Consider the following 6,182-nt stretch of genomic DNA (forward strand, 5'->3'; position numbering starts at 1 on the left):
TGCAGGAGCAGGGATGGGGCTGTGCCAGGACAGATCCCGGGGTACAGGAGCAGGGATGGGGTATCTCCTGCAGACACCTCAGGGAAGCAGAGCTGGCCCCAAGCCCAGTAGCCAAGCCCTGGGAGTGGGATGAGCTCTTCCTCATCACACATCCCTGGGGTTGCTTCCCTTGTTTCTCTGCCTCACAGAGGAGCAGATGGCAGCCTTGCACTTTAACTGTGCAAGTGGGACTCCAAACTTTCACAGGTATTTTTTTGTCTTGTTACCTTTGCAGCCAGTAAAACTGTGCTATGATACCTCAATTGTTGGTTGCTTTGGAGCATTATTCTGGCTAAGGACGGGTATGTTCTCAATTTTTTCCCCCTAGTCTCTTTTCCATAGTGTGGCACCTTTGTTCCTCAAGCAAAGAGTAGCGTTTGCCTGTTCCAGGCACTGAAAGATCCATTTGGTGCTTGGGGGGAGACAGAAAAGATTTATTGGGTGTTGTGGAGTTTCTTGGTTGAGAAGAGATAGCAAACAATCTCAGATTATTGCCATAACCAAGAACTGCTCAAACATTTTTCTTCTGTGCTAAGCTCTGCTTGCCTCCCCCAGCAGTCTGGTCTCTTTTAAGTGTTCTGGAGAAAAACTTTCATAGCCAGAGATCTGTGGGATGCCAGGGCTTCAGTGGAGAAGTGCCAGAGAAAGGAGGAACAGTTTCTTTCTATTCATCAACTCAGAGATGCAGGAGAAAATTTTCATTCAAACCTTTGGCAAAATTCCCAATCAATGTAGTGGGACATGAGTTTCACAGACAGCCTGTACTTATTAGGTTATTACTCAGCATGCACTCATTTAGAATGGATTGGAGTTTCATGATAGCCTGTAATTGGAAGAGTATTAGGAGAAAAGTGAAAGATCTTTTTTTAAAATTTTAAATTTTTTAAATTTTTTTTTATTTTTTTTTAAATAAAAGGAAAATAATCATCTCTTCTTTCCTACTGCTGTATGAGTTGAGATCAGTTTAGTCTGTTGAGGAAGGTCCTTCTCAAAATGATGCAGATTATGTGTGTAAAGCTGTCCTTTGTTGGGGGAGTTATCATAAGGCAGTTTCCCAAACATTAAATTTTATAAACTATTCAGCTTTGGATTTTAATTGTATAAATAGTGTATTTTGTAGGTTTCTCCTTATAATAAAATGAAATTATACTAAAATATAATAAATTGTCCTAATTACAATAAAATGAAACTTAGAATGTTCACAAGTCTTATGATGATATTAATACAGGTCTGCAGCAGAAAATGTTTCAGGACCATAATATATGAAACATCCTGTGCTCATCTATCAATATGAAAATATATTAATGTGGTTATCTAGAGCACACATGCATGTAGTGCAACAATATTGCAAATGCAACTGGAGAAAAATTAAAATGTAAACAAATTATGGATAAATAGAAGGTTTTCTTAATTCTTCCATCTTAATTAAGGTCTGATATTGCCATTATTTTAATTTTTAATATCTTTGATAGATAAACAAAATGCCTTTGCTCTTCAGACAGTGCTTAAAAGAATAAAAAAAAAAGGTAGGTTGAAATAGGAGAACATTGAAATAAATCACTGTATCTTTTGAGCAAATACTGAAATAAAATAAAGAACTCATGCTCGTCAAATATGCAGTACAAATAAATAATTTAGGAGAAAGTGGATGACTAAAAATAACAAAGACCAAATAAAGAAGGGCTAAAGGGTGGTTGCTATATCTGATGTAACTTCATTGTATAGCATAATTCCTATCCATAAAAAATTCCATGGATTCTGTGTGAGAGAAAGAGACAATTTGACAGGCAACACTGGTAGTAAGCGACAGCAAGCACAAATCCTTGGCAACTGTTATTATCCTGCTGTTGGATTCACATCCCAAACTGTGGGATAACTTTGACCTGTATCGCTGTTACTGAACCACCATCTGTTAAAGTAACTGTATTTTTAACTTGGCAAAGAAGAGTATTAGTCAGGTGCAGATTTATGCCTTAGGAAATTGGATGGGCCATTTGTTTGTTTATTGTTGTTGTACTGTTGCTCTCTCTTTAAAAAGAAATATGGAGATCTGCTTTAGTTAGACAACAATGGATAATGAGAAAATTGCACAGGAGGAGAGGAATAGAAATTTTGAATTTCTGAATGTAGGACTAATTGAAAGTAGAATTTCCTTCTGTAATGATTACAAAAATACCTCAATGTTTTGGCCATGAATAAACCAGAGTTTAATTGCTTTTAATATTCTGATATTCAGGAGTTACTTGAATATGTAAGGACAATGAGGGCTTGAGCTCATCCAATTTCTTTCTTGCTTCATCTTGATCTTTAATTCTGCTCTTGGCACAGTTACACTTGTGCTGATTTGGATCTTCCAAAGGCTGGATAAAATTGGATTTCTTGATCTTCATATGGGTGAATATTACATCTGGACTTTTGGCCTATGGTATAAAGTAATTTTGTGTCACTAATAGTAGCCCAAAATTGAAAGCTGGAGGCTTTTGTTCTCATTATTTTTAATGTTTTTATGCAAGTAAAACCTTTATTTTGAGCTTATGAGACAATTCAATGTTCATTTTGTATGAGGAAGGCTTGCATAGCTGAAATACCTGCTGTATTTCACTGTAATCCTGTCCTACAGCACTTGTGCATTGCCCTTCTGATCCCAGCTTGTGCAAAGGTTAATTGAGCCAAAATCTGAAATAATGTTTGCAGAAATAAGAATCAGGATGGAAATACTAACACAGTTTCATAAGGCATTTTGCAGCTTTAATTAAGATGCTGTAGGCTTTTCTGAACTCTGTACAATCAATTAATACTAATTTACAGTAGTTGAGTGACCGGAATGAAAAGATAAAATTTTAACTCCATTTATCATATTTTTGTTTTGCAAAATGTTCCCCTCCCTTTGTGAAAAAACCTGTTAAAATATTGAAGGGAAACAAAGCTCTAAACAATTTCTATTTGCCCACAGCAATGGTATCAAGAAGGTCAAGACTTCAACATTGTTCTCCACATCAAACAAAACCAGTTCAGAGCTGTGATGGAGCATCAGATGTATAGACAGCTACAAATCAAGGAGTACAGACAATTTCTCTCTTCTATCACCAACTGAGAGAAACAGAGCTGAAAGTGTTCCCACAGGTCAACCAAGGTAATCAAAGCTCTCCTCTCTTGCTTTTAATCAAGGGTGCTGCAGTTCAGTCACCTTGTAATGATGATTCAGTTGATATTCTAATTTTTATTAAGATTTCTTGACCTAGAAATTTGTCAGAGTACCTCATTGATTCCAAGCAAACATTCCTGGAAGACAAAATTACAGTGAATCAGGCATCCCAGTCCTCTTCACAAATTTTTAAGGCTTAACAATAGATGGGTAATAGCCAACAAGCTGACATCTCTGTAAGAAGAATGTGATTCTCCATAATTAATCCAAAATGAATGGATTCTGTCTGTCAGGGAAATCCAAGAGAGCAATTGGATTTTGCAATGTACCATAAAGGTGATTAAAGAAAAAAGTGTACTGTAACATGCTGAACTTAGATGTCCTCATCAAAAGCTTTTTGTTGTTAGTGCCTTCTGTTTTGAGAGAGGAAATTGTTGTAAATTGAGACAAAGCTTGATGATTGCAGTCATCATGGTATCCCTTGATTTGTGACCTCAAATAAAATTCAAAGGGCTCTCATTTTTTATTTAGGAGCTGTTTTCTGAAAGGGCTTTTTCCAAAACCTGTAATTGCTGATTTTGTTTGATAAGACATGTATATTAATATAATGGTCCCCTGGTGTATGAAAGTCATTTATAGTTACTTTTCAAGGGGTCACATTCTGCCTTTCTTATTTTATGATTTAGTATTCAGCACTGAAGTAGCTACATTGATTTATAGCATAACTTGCTTTGGAAATTCTAAAAAGAAGACAGAAAAAAATCTGGGATTCTTATGTGGTGATTTTGCAATTCAAGAAACGTGAAAACTTGATTATGTGTACATTATTGTGGTTTAAGTGAAATATCAGTTCAGTGCTAATTTAAATGAATGGGAAAATTTCAAAAAAAATTTTAAGGGACAGAAATTCACATCTCAGGCCTCAAACAAGTTTTGAGCTCTGCATGGTAACCTCTTGTTGAAGAGTAGGAGAGAGGCCACATGCCACAAATGTTCTTGCTGAAGTATGACATTTTATAAATCTACTTTCCTTTCCTTTAATTTTTAAAAATAGTCTTAATATTATTATGTTCACTATATATGAATATAATGTTTATATGTTTATATTCAGTAAAATATTCACTACTTTATTTTGCTGTTATTCACAAGATATAAGCATTTTAAAGTAGTACCATGATGGTTTTTAAACTGATTATTAGTTTATTTAATTTTATTCTGGCAGCTGTATTGAATATGTTTTTCTGTCTGGGAAACAGAAACAATTAACAATAAGCCTCACTCTGCAGTCACTGTATAGGCATAATTGCTGTCAATTTGATTGAAATTTTGCCTGAGAAAAGACTGTCATGAGTTCTTACTTTTTAAACTAGAAGGAATAACCTACATATTATGCACTGAAAGCATTCTTTCATTAGTTTTCTCAGAATCTATTTTTTTCCTATATTTATTTGAGCTGATAAATTTTGAAAAATAAGGTGATTTATTTCTATGTGATGTTCTTAAGACATTTTATAAAAAGGCTTCACAGCAACAACTTTCCAGTATTTTAGAAGTTCTGAATAAACACAGTTTGGGATAGGTTAAGTGTATTTTGTTTAGAAGACTTCCATTTCTCTGTGTTTTCTGTATTAAGTGCTGTGAAATACTTCTTACACTGTAAAGAATTTTAATGACTGTGTGCTCAGATTGTCTTCTTACACAACTATTATAAAAGTTCTTAAGAAAAAAGTTAAGAAAATAATATTGGATTGTTTCTTTCATATGCTAAACTGGATTTTCTTTTTTAACAGAATTAAATGTGCTCTCTGTTTCAAAACTCATGTCATATCCACAGGGTATTTGAAGTATCCAAAGTTATTAAACAGCAGCCAAATGTAATCAAAGTCATAGCTTAGAAAAATGGCACAAGAAAGATTTCTTTGCTAAAGTTTCTGTGTCCTTAATTAAGCCAGAAACCCCTAATACAAATTTTCTTGCATGCATAAAGTTTCTCTGTAGCTCTTGCTTCAACCCCTAATGTAAATCCTTTTTTCCTTTAAATTAAGCTTATATGAAAATTTTCATCCTTTGTACTCTATTTCTAAAATGCATGACTTGTCAAAAATACTTATAAATGCTAAATGAAATAAGTTACAGAATTAAGTACAGTATTATTTAACATTAAAAGGAAAGGACACAATACTTTAAAACCAAGTTTTTGAGGTCATGTGTGTTTCTCATCCCATGATTTCTAGCAATAATCAATAAAATTCTGAATTACGTGCGGCTCGATCGGTAAATTAATTGAGAGAGGATTTTTTAATTTCCAGTTTTATTTGTCCTGATCCTGTATTAGTGACAAAATAACTCTGTTTTCAAGCAGCATTCCTTCCCCCTTGCATCCATTTAGCTGCTGGAGGAGTGCTCTGAGAAGCTGACTCTGAACATGGCTGCACAATGAGAGTTCTTGGCAGGCGGCACTGAGGCACCAGAACCAGGCACAGACCCCACGTTGCAACTGGAGAAACATTTCTGTGGCCACCCAAAAAAAACCCCAGAAGGTAAAACCCCAAAACCAGAACTGAGAACCCCCAGCAAATGGCTTAAGGGGTGCAATTAAAAATTATTTTTATCCTGTCTTTTTTGCATGGTTTAACAAAACTAATGTTTACTCATTTACAGCTCAGTAAGAGGATAATGTGCTTAATGAAAGAAAAATCTACTGACAGCCACATTTATTGCCCTTCATTAGCATTGGTACTTAATTTAATATAGATCTGAATAGACATTAGGGAGACTGCAGGAGGTTAAATGGTGAAAATGTAAAGAGATTATTGAATTTACTGTTTGGTTTCAGTGACATCAAACACACATAATTAATTAGGATTATTCCTCTAGCAAAAGTATTCCAGAATGTAAGATTGGATTCATTAATGCTGTCATTTAACATTTTTTGGAAGTTTAATACAGCAATATGGACTATCTTCTTTCTTACACTTTCTAAATTTTAGATTGTTCA

The sequence above is a fragment of the Parus major genome, chromosome 5 (assembly GCF_001522545.3).
Source record: "Parus major isolate Abel chromosome 5, Parus_major1.1, whole genome shotgun sequence".
In the NCBI taxonomy this organism is placed as follows: domain Eukaryota; kingdom Metazoa; phylum Chordata; class Aves; order Passeriformes; family Paridae; genus Parus; species Parus major.